General features: G+C 35.4%; 1 long non-coding RNA gene across 1 annotated transcript in view; it reads left to right on the plus strand.

Annotated features, from left to right (window-relative positions):
- Positions 1-17,906, plus strand: part of LOC108291399 — a 44,857-nt gene that overhangs the window by 16,554 nt on the left and 10,397 nt on the right. The window contains exon 2 of the long non-coding RNA XR_001819881.2: positions 15,257-15,412. This is a non-coding gene — a long non-coding RNA (uncharacterized LOC108291399). The remainder of the gene's footprint in view (positions 1-15,256; positions 15,413-17,906) is intronic.

Below are 17,906 nucleotides of genomic sequence, written 5' to 3' on the forward strand. Positions count from 1 at the left end.
AAAAAAAAAAAAAAAAAAGAACCAACTTTTGTGCTTGTTCATTTTCTCTGTTGTTTTTCTTTTCTCAACGTCATTTATTTACACTGTACTCTTATTTCCTTTCTTATGTTTGCTTTGAATTTAGTTTGTTCTTTTTTCTAGTTCATTATATAGTTAGGTTATTGCTTTGAGATATTTATTCTTTTTAATGTGGATGTTTGCAATGAAAAAATTTCCATCTAAATACTGCTTTTGTTGTATCTCATGCATTTTGGTATGCTTTGGTTTTGTTTTCATTTATATCAGAGAATTTTCAAGTATCTCTTATGGTTTATTATTTGAGCCATTAGATTGGTTAAGAATTTGATTTCTACATATTTGTGAATTTTCCAAATTTCCTCCTACTATTGATTTCTAATTTTATTCCATTGTGATTGAAGAAGATACTTTTTATAATTTTATTTTTTATACTTACTAAGACTTCTTTTGTTGCCAAACTTATGCTCTATACTGGACAATGTTCCATGTGGACTTGAGAGGAACACATGCTGTTCAATTGAGTGTTTTATAGGTGTCTATTAGGTCCAGTTATTTTACGGTATTGTTCAAGACTTCTATTTTCTTGATCATCTCCTATCTAGTTATTCTAGCCATTATTAAAAGTGATATCCAGGTATTATTGTTGAATTGTCTATTTCTCCCTTCGACTTAACAGTTGCTATTTCATATATTTGGGGCCTCTGTTATTAGGTACATATAATGTACAGTTGTTATACTTCTTTCTTGTAATTTTTAGGGGGACATTATGTATTTTTGAATTAAGTCAGCTTCATTCTTCTATGTTTTGAGATACAGTGTTTATAGCCATACATTATCCTCTGATTCCTGTTTTAAATATATCTTATAGATAGGATATTTATAGTGGCTTAATTATCTTTTTTTCAGAATCCTTTAATTCTTGTTTGTACTTTAATTATCACTCAATTGTTTATACATTATTTTAAAGTTCCAATTAGAAGGGCATCTTTTAAAATATTTTTTGATGTAAAAATCTTTTCTTAACAGTTTTAATGAGATATAATTGGCTTATAATAAACTTCATATATTCGAGATGTACAATTTGATGAACTCTGACATTTATAAAAAACCAATGAAACCATCATTACAATCGAGATAATGAACATATCAAAAAAAAATCTCTTTTTGTCCCTTTGTAATCTAGCTGTCAACCTCATTCCCCACAAGCAACCACTCACCTGCTTGGTCACTGTGGGTTAGTTTAACCTCCATAGAATTTAATATAAATGGAATCATATAGTATGATTGATACCTCAAAAATAGAGGTATTTTTGGTATGACTTTTTCACTCAGCATAATTGCATTGAGATTAAAACATTAGTTTTACTGTTCATTTTCTTTTATTGTTGAATAGAATTCTATCATATGGCTGTACAATAATTTATCTAGTTACCTGATGATGACATTTGTGTTGTTTCCAGTTTTTAGCTACTACAAATAAAGCGGCTAAAAACCTTGGAGGACATTGTGTGTCCTCCAAAAGAACATATGCTTTTATTCTCTTGGATAAATATTTAGGAGTTGAGTGACTCTATCATATGATAAGTGTATGTTTAACTTTTTAGAAACTACCAGCCAGGGGCAGGGGTGCACTATTGTAATCTCTGCTACTCAAGGGGCTGAAGAGGATCCCCCTTGAGCCTGGGAGTTTGAGGCCAGCTTGATTAACATAGCAAGATCCCGATTTCTTAAGAAAAAAAAAAAAAAAAAGGAAAGAAACTACGAAACTGTTGTCCAAAGTGACTATACACTTTAATTCTCAAGAGCAATATGTGAGAGTTTTTAGTTCCTCCAAATTCTTGCCAATATTTGACAAAGTTAGTCTCTTAAATTTTAGTCATTCTAAAATGTGTGTAGTGGTATCTCATTGTGATTTTAGTTTGCATTTTTCTAATGACTGAATGTTGAGCATTTTTTCATCTGTTGGTTGCTATCTGTGGAATTTCTCTGGTGAATTATATATTCAAATCTTTAGCCTATTTTCTTATTGGTTTGTATTGTTTTTTACTTAATGAGTTTTGAAGGTTTTTATAGATGTGTTAGACACAGGTCCTTTGTTAGGTATGTATTTTGCAAATATTTTCTCTTAGCCTTTAGCTTGCAGTCTCACTCTCTTAAGAGAAAAAGACGATTATAATATAATGATAAAAGAGTCAATCCACAAGGAAGATTATAACAATTATAAATATATGTGCACCCAACATTACAGCACCTAAATATATTAAGCAAACATTAACAGAATTGAAGGGAGAAATAGATAGAAATAGAATAATAGTAGGAAACTCCAACGCCCCACTTTCAATAGTGGACACAATATCCAGAAAGAAGATTAGTAAGAAAACAGAGAACTTGAATAACTATAGACCAAATGGAGCTAACAGACATATACTGAATATTTTACCCAACAGCAGCATAAGGAGCCCTCTTCAAGGTAGATCATATATTAGGTTACAAAACAATTCTTAACTATTTTAATAGGATTAAAATTATGTCAAGTATCTTTTCCGACCACAGTGGCATGAAACTAGAAATCAACAGCAGGAAGAAAACTGAAAAATTCATAAATGTGTAGAAATTAAATACATTTTTGAACAATCATTAAGTCAAATAAAAAATTGAAAATTATGAAATACTTTGAGAAAAATGAAAATGAAAACAACATACAAAACTTAGAGATGCCGCAAAAGCAGTACTTAGAAGAAGTTTCATAGAAATATCTATCTACATTAAAAAAGAAGAAAGATCTCAAATAACCTAACTATATTCCTCAAGGAATCAGAGAAAGAACAACAAACTAAGCCCAAAGTTAGCAGAAGGAAAGAAATAACAATGATTAGAGCAGAAATAAATGAAACAGAAAATATAAAAGCAATAGAAAAAAATCAACAAAACTAAGAGTTATATTTTTCGAAAGATAAGCAAAATGTTTACAAGTGGACAAATCCTTAGACTAAGAAAAACAGATAAAACTAAAATAAACAAAATCATAACTGAAGGAAGGGTCATTAGAACTGATGCCCCAGAAATTAAAAGAGTATAAGAGACTTCTGGGAACAATTATATACCAACAAACTGAATAACCCAGAAGAAATGATACATTCCTAGAAACATACAGCCTACCAAGATTAAATCATAAAGAAGTTGAAAGCCACACAGACCTATAAGTAACATAGAGATTGAATTTGTAATCAAAAGCCTCCCAAAAAGGAAAAGCTCAAAGCCAGATGACTTCACTGGTAAATTCTACCAAACGTTTAAAGAAAAACTAACACTAATCCTTCTCAAACTCTTTCAAGAAGTTGAAGAGGGGAGAATACTTCCAAACTCATTTGAAGATGCCAGCATTATCCTGGTACTAAAACCAGTCAAAGAGACCACAAGAAAAGAAAACTACAGGCCAGTATCCAGTACTCCTGTGCCCCTAATGGATATATACATTAAAAAAAAAAATCCTCAATGTACTATCAGCAAACTGAATCAATAGCATATTATAAAACTCATGTGTTATGATCAAGTGGCATTTATCCTAAATGAACGGTGATTCAACATACAAAAATTAATGTGAAATACCCATTAACGGAATAAAAGATAAAAATTACATGATTATCACAGTAGATACAGAAAAAGTGTTTGGCAAAGTTCAACACTATTTCATAATAAAAATTTTCAACAAACTAGAAATAAAAAGAAACTGCATCACCATAATAGTGGTCATATATGAAAACTTCACAGCTAACACTATTCTCAATGGTGAAAAACTGAAAACTTTTCCTGTAAGATTAGGATCAAGGCAAAGATGCCCACTCTTGCCACTTCTATTCAACATAGTATTAGATGTGCTACCCAGAGCAATTAGGCAAGAAAAAGAAAGAAAAGGGTATCCAATTTGGAAAGGAAGACATAAAATTATCCCTCTTGTAGATGGCTTAATCTTATATATAGAAAACTCTAAAGACTCCATTAAAAAACTATTAGAACTGGCAGGGCGCGGTGGCTCACACCTGTAATCTCAGCACTTTGGGAAGCCGAACCAGTAAATAGATTCAGTAAAGTTTTAGAATACAAAAATAACATACAAAAATCAGTTATGCTTCTATGTACCAACAACAAACTATCTGAAAAGGAAATTAGGAAAACAATCTCATGCACAATAGCAACAAAAAGAATCAAATACCTAGGAATAAACATAACCAAGGAGATGGAAGACTTGTATAATAAAAATGGCTGATTTCAAAATATTTTACATTACAAAGTTACAACAATCAAAACAATAATAATACCGGCATAAAAACAGACATATAGACCAATGAAACAAAATAGCCCACAAATATGTCCACTCATAAATGCTCAACTGATCATCCACAAAGGTGCCAAAAATATATAATGGGTGAGAGAATCTCTTCAAGAAATGATGATGGAAAACTTGATATCCACATGCAAAGGAATAAAACTGAACCCTTATCTTATACCACACACAAAAGCTAACATTGATTAAAGATTTAATTGTAAGACTGAAGTTGTAAAACCCCTACAAAAAGCACAGAAGAAAAGCTTCATGACTTAGTCACCTACAACTCAATAGGAAAAAAGCAAACTAACAAACCTGATAGTTAGGTTATTAAACATCAATGTTCAACATCAATAAACATCAAGGAAATGTAAGTCAAAAACACAATAAGCTAATACCCCATAACATCCTCTTAGGATGGCTATGATCAGAAAAAGCTAAGTATTGAAGAGGATGTGGAAAAACTGGAATCCTTGCACATTGTTAGTGAGAATGCAAAATGGTGCAGCTGCTATGGAAAACAGTATAGAAGATCCTCAAAAAATTAAAAATAGGACTATCTTTTGATCTAGCTATCCCATACCTGGGTATTTATCCAAGAGAATTGAAATCAGGATCTCAAAGAGGTATTAGCACTCCTCTGCTCAATACAGTATTATTCACAAAAGCCAACATGTGGCGGCAACCTAAATGTCCATAGACAGATGAATAAAGAAAACATGGTATGTACATATAATGGAATACTATTCAGCCTTAAAAAAGGAAGGAAATTATGTAATATGTGACAACATAGATGAATCTTGAGGACATCATACTAAGTGTTTGAATACTAAGTTATTTCAAAACCAGTGATATGATTTGGCTGTGTCCCCACCCAAATCTCATCTTGAATTGTAATCACCATAATCCCCACATGTCTAGGGAGAGACCTGGTGGGAGGTGACTAAATCCAGAGGGCAGTTTCCCCCATACTGTTCTCATGAGAGGGAGTGAGTTCTCATGGGATCTGATGGCTCTAAGGCAGTTTTCCCTGCTGTTGCTCACATTTCTCTCACCTGTCATCATGTGAAGAAGATCCTTGCTTCCCCTTCACCTTCTGCCATGACTGTAAGTTTCTTGAGGCCTCTCCAATCATGTGGAACTGTGATCAATTAAACTTATTTCATTTATAAATTACCCAGTCTCGGGTATTTATAGTACTGTGAAAATGGACTAATACAGCCAGTCACAGAAAGACTGCATGATTCCACTTAAATGAGCTCTCTGGTGGTTGCCAGAGAATAGGAGGAGGAGGAAATGGAGAGTTACTAATCAGCAGGAATAAAGTTTCAGTCAAACCAGATAAATATAATCAGCAATAACATGTTTGCTAAGAGGATAGATCTCGTGTTAAGTGTTCTTAACACAATAAAATAAAATGGTTTGATCAAGGTTGCAAAATGTATGTTTGTACAGATTTACAGATTTAAAAATAGCATTCAAATAAGTGATAAATTAATATATAGGAAAAAGAGTGTATTTTGAAGAAAAGATTTAATTTTGATGAATCCTGATTTACCAATTTGTTCTTTTATATGGTCATGATTTTGGTATCATCCCTAAGAAACATTTGCCTGGTCTTCACAGTTGCAAATATTTTTTCTTAAGAAGTTTTATGCTTTCAGATTCTACATTTAGATCATTTGTATCTGTTATATATATTATATATATATATATATATATATATATATATATATATATATATACTTTTATATATATATGTAAAATAGTAACCCAGGCTGGATTGCAGTGGCACAATCACCACTTACTGCAACCTACACCTCCCAGGTTAAAGTGATTTTCTTGCCTCAACCTCCTGAGTAGCTGGGACTACAGTTGTGCACCACCATGCCCAGTTAATTTTTGTATTTTTTAGTAGAGATGGGGTTTCACCATGTTGGCCAGGCTGGTTTCAAACTCCTGGCCTCAATTGTCTGACCACCTCAGCCTCCCAAAGTGCTGAGATTACAGGTGTGAGCCACCATGTCTGGCTAGATCTGAAATGTATTTTGAATTAATTTTTGTATATGGTACAAGATATGGATGGAATATTTTTGCACATTGTGATGGAAAAGCTGGATATCCACATTCCAAAAGAATGAAATTGTATCCTTATGATCATGAATGGGTGTATTTCTGGGCTCTATTTTGTTTCATTGGTCTATATGTCAGTTTTTATGGTAGTATCATATCTTGTAATTTGTTACAGAACCGTTTGTTGAAACCTCTATCTCTCCTCCACTGAATTATCATTGAACCTTTGTTAAAAGCCAATTGTCCATATATGTGAGGGGCTATTTCTAGACTCTTTATCTGTTCCATTGATTTATTTGCCCATTTTTATGCTGATTTCACTGTCTTGATTACTGCAGATGGTTAGGCTTTGTGTCGCCACCCAAATCTCATCTTGAATTGCAATCCCTGTAAATCTCCATGTGTCATGGGAGGGGCCAGATGGAGGTAATTGAATCATGGGGGCAGTTTCCCCCATGCTCTTTTCATGACAGTGAGTGAGTTCTCATGAGATCTAATGTTTTAATTGCATTTCTCCTCCCTGCTGTGCTGTGAAAAAGGTGCCTTTCTTCCCCTTCTACCATAATTGCAAGTTTCTTGAGGCCTTCCCAGCTATGTGGAACTGTGAGTCAATTAAACCTCTTTCCTTTATAAATTACCCAGTCTTGGGTATTTTCTTATAGCAATGTGAGAACGGACTAGTACACTAACTTTATATTAATTCTTAAAACCAAGTAACATTAATCCTCCAACTTTGTTCTGCGTTTTGAAAGTTGTTTTGATTGTTCTAGGTCCTTCAATTTCCATATAGAATTTAAAGTTAGCTTGTCATAAAAAAATAAAATAAAAAGCCTGCTGAAATTTTGATTGGGGTTGCATTAAATCTAATTATAAATTTGGGAATTTACAGCTAAACAATATTGAGTCTTCTTCATTATAAATATGATCTATTTATATCTATTTTAAGTTATCTCATCAACAATTTATAGATTTCTATGTTCAGGCCTTGCACATCTTTTGTCAGATTTATTTGTAAATAGTTCATATTTCTGATGTGGTTATAAATGGCATTTTAGAAATTTCAATTTCCTACCATTTGTTACTAATATACAGAAATACAATTGATTTCTGCATACTGACCTTGTATTACACAACATTGCTAAAATCATCTATTATTTCTTGTAATTCTCATAGTGGATTCCATAGGAGTCCATTCTATTCCATAGGATTTTTTACATAGACAATCATGGTTTCTGTGAATAAAGACAGTTTTACTTTTTCCTTTCAAACCTGGATGCTTTATATTTTATTTCCTAGCCTTATGGCTCTAGCTACAACTTGCAGTAAATATTGTATAGAAATTGTAAGAGCAGATCTCCTTATTTGTTCCTTGGGGGAAAGCATTTATTCTTTTGCCATTAAGTATGATATTATTTGTAAGTTTTTAAAAGGCACTAAAAGATTAAGGAATTTCCTTGCATTCCTAGTTTCCTGTGAGGTTTTATCAGAAATGGATATTCAATTTTTAAAATACTGTTCCTGTGTCTGCAAAAATGTCCACATGCTTTTTATTTTGTTTGTTTCTTAATATGGTAAACTTTATTGATTTTTTGTTGTTGTTGTTGAACCAACCTTGAATTCCTGGGATAAATCCCACTTATTTTAACATATTATTCTTTTAATATTTTGTTGTATCGATTTGCTAAAGTTTTGTTAAGAATATTTAAATCTATATTTATGAGGGATATTGGTCTTTAGTTTTCTTTGCTTGTAATATCTTCATCTGGTTTTAATATCAAGGTAATGGTTATTTTATCAAATGATTTTGCAAGTACTCCCTTCTCTTATCATCTGGAAGAGTTGGTGTTGCCTTGGTATTATGCCTTTCTTAAATGTTTGATAGAATTCAACGGTAAAGTTGCCTGGGTCTGAAGTTTTCCTTTTTCAAAGGTTTATGATTACACGTTCAATTTCTTTTGTAGACATAGGACTGTTCAGATTTCTTCTTACATAAAGTTTGGGAGTTTGTGTCTTTTAATGAATTTACTCATTTCATCTAAGTTGTTAAATTTATTATAAAATTGTTCAAAAATATTTTCTTGTTATCCTTTTAATGTCTGTGGAATCTATAATGATATCACCTCTCTTAGTTTTGGTATTGGAATTTGGGTTTTCTCTAATTTTTTTCTGATAGTGCTTTATTAATTTGAGACTATTATTCTTTTTTAATTAGGTATCTAGTGCTATACATTTCCCCGAGTAATATCATATGAGCATCCCACGAATTTTGATAATTTTTTGTTCTCATTTTTATCCAGGTCAAAATACTTTATAATTTTCTTTTAAAGTTCTCTTTTGACTCCTTGCTTATTTAGAAGTATGTTATTTGGTTTACAAATATATGGAAATTTCAATGATCTTTTTGTTACTGATTTCTACATTAATTCCATTGTCTTGTAAACTAATGTAAAATAACAAGGTAAATAACATAGTTTACATGATGTGAATTATCTTAAATGTATTAGAACTTGTTTTGGCTCAGAATATCTTGGTTTCACTTGAAAAGAATGCATATTCTCTTGTTTTTTGGATGCAGTGTTCTATAAATATCAATTAGTTCAACTTGGTTGAGTATGCTATTCAAATCCTCTATATTTTTACTGATTTTCTATTTGTTGTATCAGTTATTGAGAGAAGGGTATTAAGAGTTTCAGCTATAATTGTGGATTTGTCTATCCAGTTTTTGCTTTATGTATTTTGAAACTCTGTTTTTAGGCAGATGGACATTTAGAATTTTATGTCTTTCCAACTGATTAGTTATCATTTATCATTTGAAACTTACTACTTTCTTTATCCTTGATAATATTCTTTGTTCTGAAATCTTCTTTGTTTGATGTAAACAAACCACTCCAGCTTTTAAAGAATTAATTTTAGCATGGTATATCTTTTCCTATTCCTTTGTCTTATTTGTGTCTTTATATTTAAAGTGAGTTTTATGTAAGTAGCAATAGTGAGGCTTGCTTTTTTCATCAACTTTAATAATCTCTGCCTTTTTATTGGGGTGTTTAGATGCATGCAGTGTGGCCACATGCATTTACATGCAATGTGACTATTGATATGATTAGGTTTAAGTATATTGCCTTACAATCTGTTTTCTATTTGTCCCATATGTTCTTTATTTTCAATTTCCTCTTTTTTTGCTTTCTTTTGAATTCTTTGAGGGTTTTCGTTGTTGTTGTTGTTAACTCCATTTTCTTTTCTTTGTTGGCTTATGATCTATAATACTTTGTTTTGCTATTTTGGTGGTTGCTTTAAGGTTTGCAGTATACTTCAACTTATCACAATATACCTTCAAGTAAGTTTATACTACTTTATACATAGTATAAGAACCTTTTAATAGTGTATTCCATTTATCTCCCTCTGGCTTTTATACTATCCCTGTCATATATTTTACTTTTACATATATCATAAATTATACACTACAGTTATTTTTATTCTAAATGCAATTATCTTTTAAAGAGATTTAAATAATAAAATCCTATACAGATGGTCTCTGACTTAATGATAGTTCAACTTATGATTTTTGGATTTTATGATAGTGCACAAGCCATATGCATTCAGTAGACGGCTCTACTCTCCTAGGTGACTGAGCAGCAGCAGCAAGCCACAGCTCCCAGTCAGCCACACAGTCAGGCAGATAAACAACCAATACACCTATAGTGTGCTCTGTTGCCAGATGATTTTTCCCAACTGTAGGCTAATATTAAGTGTTCTGAGCATGTTTAAGGTAGGCTAAGCTAAGCTATTATGTTCAGTAGGTTAGGTGTGTGAAATGCATTTTTGACTTCAGATATTCTCAACTTATAATAGGTGTATGCAGATACACTGCATTGTATGAACATCTCTATATTTATCCACCTGGCTACCATTTCCTGTGCTTTCATTTCTTTGGGTAGATCCGTATTTCAGTCTGCTACTATTTTCCTCTCTGCCTGAAAGACCTTCTTTAAAGTGTCTTGTAGTATGACTCTGCTGGCATGAAGGCTTTCAGCTTTTGAATGTCTAAAGAATTCCTTATTTGCTTTCATTTTTGAATCCTACATTGACAGTTTACTTCTTTTAGTATCTTAAAGATGTTGCTACACTGTCTTCTTGCTCTCATTGTTTCTGTCTAGAAACTGCTTTCGGATGATATCTTCGTTGCTCTTTATGTAATTTGTCTTTTTCTCTGTTGCTTTTAAGTTTTTCTCTTTATCACTAGTTTTGAGTAATTTTATTATGACTTGGCTTAGCATAGTTTTTATTGTGCTTCTTGTGTTTGGGGTTTTTGAGCTTCTTGGATCTATGGGTTAATCATTTTTATCAAATTCCGGTTATTTTAGGCCATTATTTTTCTTCAAAAATTCTTTTTTCTGTCTCTTTTCTTGTCTTTTCTTTGGTGATTCCAATTACGGGTATGATAGGCAGCATGAAATTGTCCTATAGCTCATTTCATTTTTTATTATTTCAGACATTAGAGATATTCTCTGCGTTTTATTTTAGATTCATTCTGTTGCTATCTTCAAGTTCAGTCATCTTTTTTTTCTCTAATGTCTAATCTGCCATTAATCCCATTCAATGTTTTTTTCATGTAAAACATAGTTTTCAGCTGTAAATGTTCAATGCATAACTTATAGACATCATGTATGTCTCCTTACCAGCTTTTCTGAACATATGGATTACAATCATAACTGTTTCAATGTCCTTGCCTGCTAATTATAACACTTGTGTACTATTCTGGTTGGTTTTAATTGATTGATTTTTCTCCTTATTATAGGTTGTATTTTCCTGCCTCTTGGCATGCTTGGCAATTTTTTATTGGATGCCAGACATTATGAATTTTAACTTATTGGGTGTTGGATATTTATATATTCCCTATAAATACTCTTGAGCTTTGTTTTGGAATGCTGTTAAGTTACTTGGAGACAGTTAATCCTTTCATGTCCTGCTTTTAAGATTGGTTAGGTGGAACGATAGCAGCATTTAGTCTAGAGCATTCTGAGGTAAGATCCTCGTGAGTACTTGAGACAATTCTGCATGAATTATGAGATTTTCCAGATCAGATACTCGGAACAGACATGATTCTTGGCCCTGTAAAAGTACCAGTGTTTCCTCTAATCCTTTCAGGTAAGTCTTTATATGGCTCTAGGTAGTTTCTCGCATGAATGTACTCATCAGCATTCCACCTAATACTTGAGGGAGACCCTCTGCCACGTTCCTCTCTCTGGTACTCTGTCCTATGAACTCTGGCCATCCTAATCTTCTCAGATGTCCAGTTTCTCAAGTCAGTGAGTCTACCTGGGCTTCCTTTTCCTGCACTGAGGCCTGAAAATCCACTCAAGGGACTCAGCTGGCGAAATTGTAGAACTATCTCATTTGTCTTCCAATTCTTCAGGATCACTGTCTTCCATGGTTTGATGTCCAGTATTTTAAAAATCATTGTTTTAAATGTTTCACTCAGATGTTTTTGTTGTTTTAAGTTGAAGAGTGAAGTTAGTCTCTTTTCCTTTATATTTGGAAGAGCATTTTTAAATTTTGCCTTTATTTCTACTTTTACTTCATTGTGATTAGATAATTATAATATTCTTACTGTGGAACTTACTTATATTTCCTTCATGGTCTAATATAGGAGAAATTTCAATAAATGTTTCACTTCTACTTGAGAAGGGAAAGTATTCTTTATTAAAGGGTATAACATTTGATACATATTTAGGAAATCTAATTTATCATTAATATTGGTTAAGTCTTCTCTATCCATATTTATTTTGTTCACATGACTTCTCTTGTCCTGTAGTATGTAAAACTGTCTCATCATTATTGTTCCTATGTATCCTAGCATTGCTGTAATTTTTATTTTTATTTTATGTATAGGTGGGTTTTGTATTTCTCTTACATAGATATTATTTATTAAAATATATTTTATTGTAGATTGTTGGTTTTTGCATTATAATGCCATTGTTTGTCTTGTTTAATGCTCTGGGTTCTAAACTTTGCATTGGGTAATATTAGAGTAGCTACTTCTGCCTTAGAGTTATTCCAATTTAGCTAGCATAATGTTGCCCATCTTCTTTTTTACATTCTCTTGTTCATTAAAATTAAAGCCTTTGGATCACTTGGTTTTAAATGTTTCTGCTATATATGGAATACGCCACAGACCATTGATTTGTAAGTTATTTTGAAAATCTATTTCTTTTACTAGGCAACTTAAGCTCATTCACATATACTGATATGACTATTATATTAGGTGTGAACCCCTTATGTCAATTTATCCTATTATTTTTCTATCTATTGTTATGTTTAGTGTGTTTCTTTCTCTATATAGGTCTTCCTTGCTCGTTTCAAAAGATTTCCTTTGAGATTTAAAAAAATGTACATTTTTGCTCTAGTAGTTACCCTTGCATTGGTGACTTTTAAAATATCTTTATTCATCTTTTTTCTTACTTAACCTTTTACTATATGGAGTGTTCATTCTAAATGGTATAATTTGACACCTGCCTGTTTTCTGTGCAACAATGATCTTTTTCTACTTTCTGTCTTTATTCTCAGCTCAAATTTTAAGTTGTATTCTTTTTACCTTGTTAGAACATACAACACTTATAAATTATTTACCATCCTTGTCCCTGATTCTTGCTTAAATCTTAGATCTACAGTAAATACACCACATGCTCACCATCATTCTTTTGCCAGTGTTTGCCTCTAGCAGATTATCCATGAAGGGCTCGTGTATACAAAGTTCTCTCATTCCTTGAATATATCATTTGTTTCTCTATAGTCTTAATAACTGACTGATGGTTTTGCTGCATGTAAAGCCCGTGGCTCACAGTTCATTCTCTTTTCTTTGATTACTTGAAAATAATGTTCCATTCTTGCCTTGCTTTGCAGGTTTTTCTTGAATACTGTAAAACTGTTATAATTTTCATGCCTTCCTAAGTATTATTGTTGTTGTGTCTGGAGGCCATAAGTCATTTTGTTTTTTTTTAATCTTTAATAGTCTAATAGTTTCATAGGCTATTTCTCAAAATTAATCATTCTCAGTCAATTTTCCCAGGCACGTTGGCCCTTTCATAAATTTAGGTTTTCTCTTATTTCTATAAAGAGTGTTTGGATTTTATTTAAAAATATTAGCTCTATTCCATGGTGCCTTCCACGTGTTAGAGACATCAATTTCTTAAACATGTATAAAGGAATGAGCTGTAGTAGGATAGCAGAGAAATTGCTTTTAAATAGGAATGTGGATAGTTCATTTGCCATAATGGGCAGTAAAACAGAGTGTGGGTATGGATGCTTATGGGGTCGGGGAGACATGGAGGTGATGTCTAAGGAAGGGCTCTTCTAATTGCTGTGGTTTCCTCAATGGTAAGGAAGCACGTGCTAAGGTAACTGTCCAAATTCCCACCTATAAAACAGGATGGAGATGAGTGCATTTGCCAAATTTAGATTCATGGCCCAAATATGAATCACATATCAAAATTCATGAATGGTATTCTAGAAGGAGCTCAGAGGGCAATCAGTTCCTGGTCCTTCTACTTAGTAGAACCCAGAGCCACTTGCTTCTGGGATGCCTGTGTCCAGAGAAACTGAAAACGGCATTAATGGGGAACATCAACTATGGAAGAGCTCATTCTCAGGATAACCTCGGAGGAATCTGGAGGACTATCCTGTGGGAGGTGGTGGAGATCTGCTTTGTATTGCCTTATGGGCAGTACACAGGGACATGGATTTTGAGTGAGCATAGAAAGGAATGTTAGAGGACCGCAAAAGGCCACTGTGTGAGGTAGTGAAGTCTCTCTCCCAGGGAGTCTTCATTCTTCATTAAGTGGCTGGATATCGTGATGTCAGCGGTGTTGGGTAGGAGATTCCTGGGTCAGCAGGGATTATCAGATGCTCTCTGTGGCAATGCCAAGTTGACCATTCACCTTATCTCACTATGCAAGCTTACTCTGTCAACAAATCTTGTCCATTCTACCTTTGACATATATTCAGAACCCAAGCCTTTCTAACTTCCTCTACCTCAATCACCCTGGATCAATACACAATTTTCTCTCTCTTAAATTACTTTAATAGCCTTTTAGATGACTTTTCTGCTTCCTTCTTGGTCCCACTCCCCTATCCCAATCTATTTTCAATAGCAGTCAGATGGATCCTGTCTAATTATAAGTTAGTTAATACCGCTCTGCAGCAAGCTCCACAGTGATGCCCCATCCCTCTCAGTGTAAAAGCCTAAGTCCTAATCACATCCTACTTGGCCCATGGGACCTGCTCCCTCTCCTGCCCCTGCCCATCTCCGACTTCGTCCTCAACTGCATTCCTTGCCACCGCAGTCCTGCTCACACCTGCCAGGTGCACACTCTCTCTCATCTTTTAAAGGGTGGTGGCAATTTCCATTCTAGGAATGCCTCAGGTATTTGGAGAGGTCGCCTTTTGTCTATCTTCTCTTCATTATCATTACTTATTCAAAGAGGTCCTGCCTGTCCACCTTTATCAAAAAGCATTCCCATCCTTTTACCTTCCTGAATTTTTCACAATGGCACACATGGCCCACGTATTATATATGACATTACTTGTTTACAGCGTGACTGCCTTGCCTGACAGGAGTTCTGTCTGCTTTTTCATTGCTGTATAGTCAGTGTCTGGAAGGGGCCTAGCACAGAATCAGTGCTCAAGAAATGTTTGTTACATGAATGAATAAGTGAATAGGTGTGATTGTGTTTTTATAGGGATATGGGACAATGTGACAGTAAGCCAGGGCTTGACTCCTTCCTTCAGGAGGGAGGACAAGGACTCGATAGGGCTTTACCATTTTACTGTGTTCTGTTCCAGGTAAGATGAAGTAAACGCATGGCTGCCTCTCTCTCCCACTGAGGATACAACCCCGATAGAGTGCATAGTGCAGCTATTTGAATGATCCAAACAGTAAATAACCAGCAAGTGGATTGGGTGAAAACAACCAGGATCCCAAGTACCACAAACCTGGTGGTGAGTTGTGCACACTTATTCCTTTGGAACCTCTTAAGCAGAACTCAGCACCTCCTGAAACCCAGGAGTGAGCAGCATGGCGTAGACAGGGAGATGCAGAAAAACACCTCTGGTTCTGGCTCAAGCAGTGGACAAGGGGACTCCTAAAACTCAGAGCCTGGGGGACCCCTGATGGTTTTCTTTACTTTCTCTCCATTCTCATGTTCCAGCCACCAGAGAATCCCAGAGAGGAGTAGCAGTGGCAGTAAATGTGGCCGTCCATAAAAAAAGGCAGGAACTAGGACTCTGAGGAAGAGAAGCCTATATTGTGGTCTCAGGGTGCTTTTTCTTTCTGCCTGGGGTAGTATACCACCTGTGGGCACCTCAGGACTCCTGATAACCTCACTCTTACCTGTCGCCTTTTTAGCACAGGATCGGTAGGTGTGGGGGTACACACGTTTTTGAGGACACAGCAGCTGTCACATCAGGAAGCCTGGCTCCAGACCCCTCTGTAAATATCCCATGACTGGGCCCTGCCCATCACCCCACCCAAGCCTCCTCAAACGAGGAGTTAAAGCTGGCCCATGGGGCCAAAGTACAGGGAGTAGGGATAATGAGCCACTGGCCTTCTAAAACCTGTCATGGTCCCCGAGTCAGCCATGACACAGGCAGTGGGGGAGGGTAGGACTGGGACAAAGCTGGATCTCAAAGGAGTTGGGGTCATTCAGCGTAGGGGAGGGGAGCAAACAAGATGCTCTGAGATGTGGCTTTACCAAATGTTTCAAGGACACGGATGGACCAAGCAATGGCACCTATGATGAGAGATTGAAGCCCAGGGGGTGGGGGTTCCCACTAACCTTACTTGACTCTTCTAAGGCTCCACAAAAAGGAAGGCTCTTAGCAGTGCAGAAGGGGCTTTATGGGTAGGGAAGGGAGAAACATGTTTCTTTACACAGCTTCTGCTAAGCACCTCATATGTGCTATGATAACTAATCCTCACTAAGCCCATGACACAAAGACTCATGTTTTAGATGAACAAGCTAAGATATGAAAAGGTTAAATAAGACATTCAAGGTCACGGTCCTAGTAAGGGACAGGGCTGACTAAGTCTTCAGTAAATATATTTGCCTTACCCAGTATGAAACCCAGCAGAGGGCTTCATTTCTCAAGTTATGGATCCAAACACATGGGCCATGAACTTTGGAAGACAGAGCCCAGCAGCAACATGAGGGAGGTGAAGAAATCAAATCAACTCACATTTAGTAACTTGCTGAATGCTAGACACTTCCCCATGGTGTGAGAAATGAAAGGACATGGCCCCGTGACTTTGAGGTCTTTACAAGCCTCCCTGAAGAACCAGCTTCTTGAGCTGACAGACAGGCATGTTTTCACAATTACCAGGTACCTGTGACTCTGAGGAACATACTGCCTGAGCAAGGATGGACTGGCTAGGAAATCACTCAGTCCAGGAAGAATTCACGGGTGCTCTTAGTGGTTCTCAGACCTGTGCGTCTCATATATTAAAATGCAACTAATGCCTTGAAGGGGAAGAAATTAGCTTTCAGTCCAGTTAAGGACTGTTGTTGCTGAGGACCAAGGAGGCCTGAGGGAGCAAACTCCTTTGGAGTTTGGGGGATGTGGTTGTGTGAGCTTGTGGGGGAGGGCAAACAGAGGGGGCTATAGGGTCGTGGCCTGGGGAGAACAATGTCCTTCAGCCGCCTAGACAGGGAAGCTGCTCGTCTCTTCATGAGTGAGGGAAGTGGGCTTTTATTCCATGCCCTTGGTTCCTTAATTTGTAAAATGGCAGTGGAGAAAGATCTAGCTCAGGGGGTTGTATATTTATAAACTGTGAAGTACTAAAGTAATTAAATGCATAACACATAGACTTGGAGAAGTAGAAGTGCTAACGGTCTCCATTATATTAGTTATGTGCATTACTGAGCACATTGTAATCAATTGCACATATTAATGATAACATTGGGCATATTGGGTTCTCGAATCACTGAACTGGCACAGCAGGTATTTCAGAGGCCATCCAACGTGGTCCTCCTTATCTGATATTAGAATTCTCTGTAAGATGTTCGTGCTAAGGAGTACTAATATTTTCCTCGGTGATACTCGGCTTGTTGAATGTCAGAGCTCAGCCAGTGCCTGGGAGAGTGGGTAATCCTGCCTGTCCTCCACGAGGCCTCCCCAGGTTGACCAGATCTGCTCTTGCCCTCTTAGATCCCTGAGCACAGACAGATTTGGCATCCAGAATGGGCTATGATCATCATCTGAATGGAAAAGCCAGCTATGGGTCAGGGCTTAGACTGGAGAAAATTTCTCTTTTTTTTTTTTTTTTTTTTTTTTTTTTGAGAGGGAGTCTCACTCTGTTGCCCAGGCTGGTGTGCAATGGCATGATCTCGGCTCACTGCAACGTCAGTCTTTGTTGCCCTGTTTATTGAACTGTATGTATGGTTGCGACAATAAATAGGGCATCTGGAAAAAAATGTTTTTTTTTTTTTTTTTTTAA

Source organism: Cebus imitator, unplaced genomic scaffold (assembly GCF_001604975.1).
Source record: "Cebus imitator isolate Cc_AM_T3 unplaced genomic scaffold, Cebus_imitator-1.0 Scaffold451, whole genome shotgun sequence".
In the NCBI taxonomy this organism is placed as follows: domain Eukaryota; kingdom Metazoa; phylum Chordata; class Mammalia; order Primates; family Cebidae; genus Cebus; species Cebus imitator.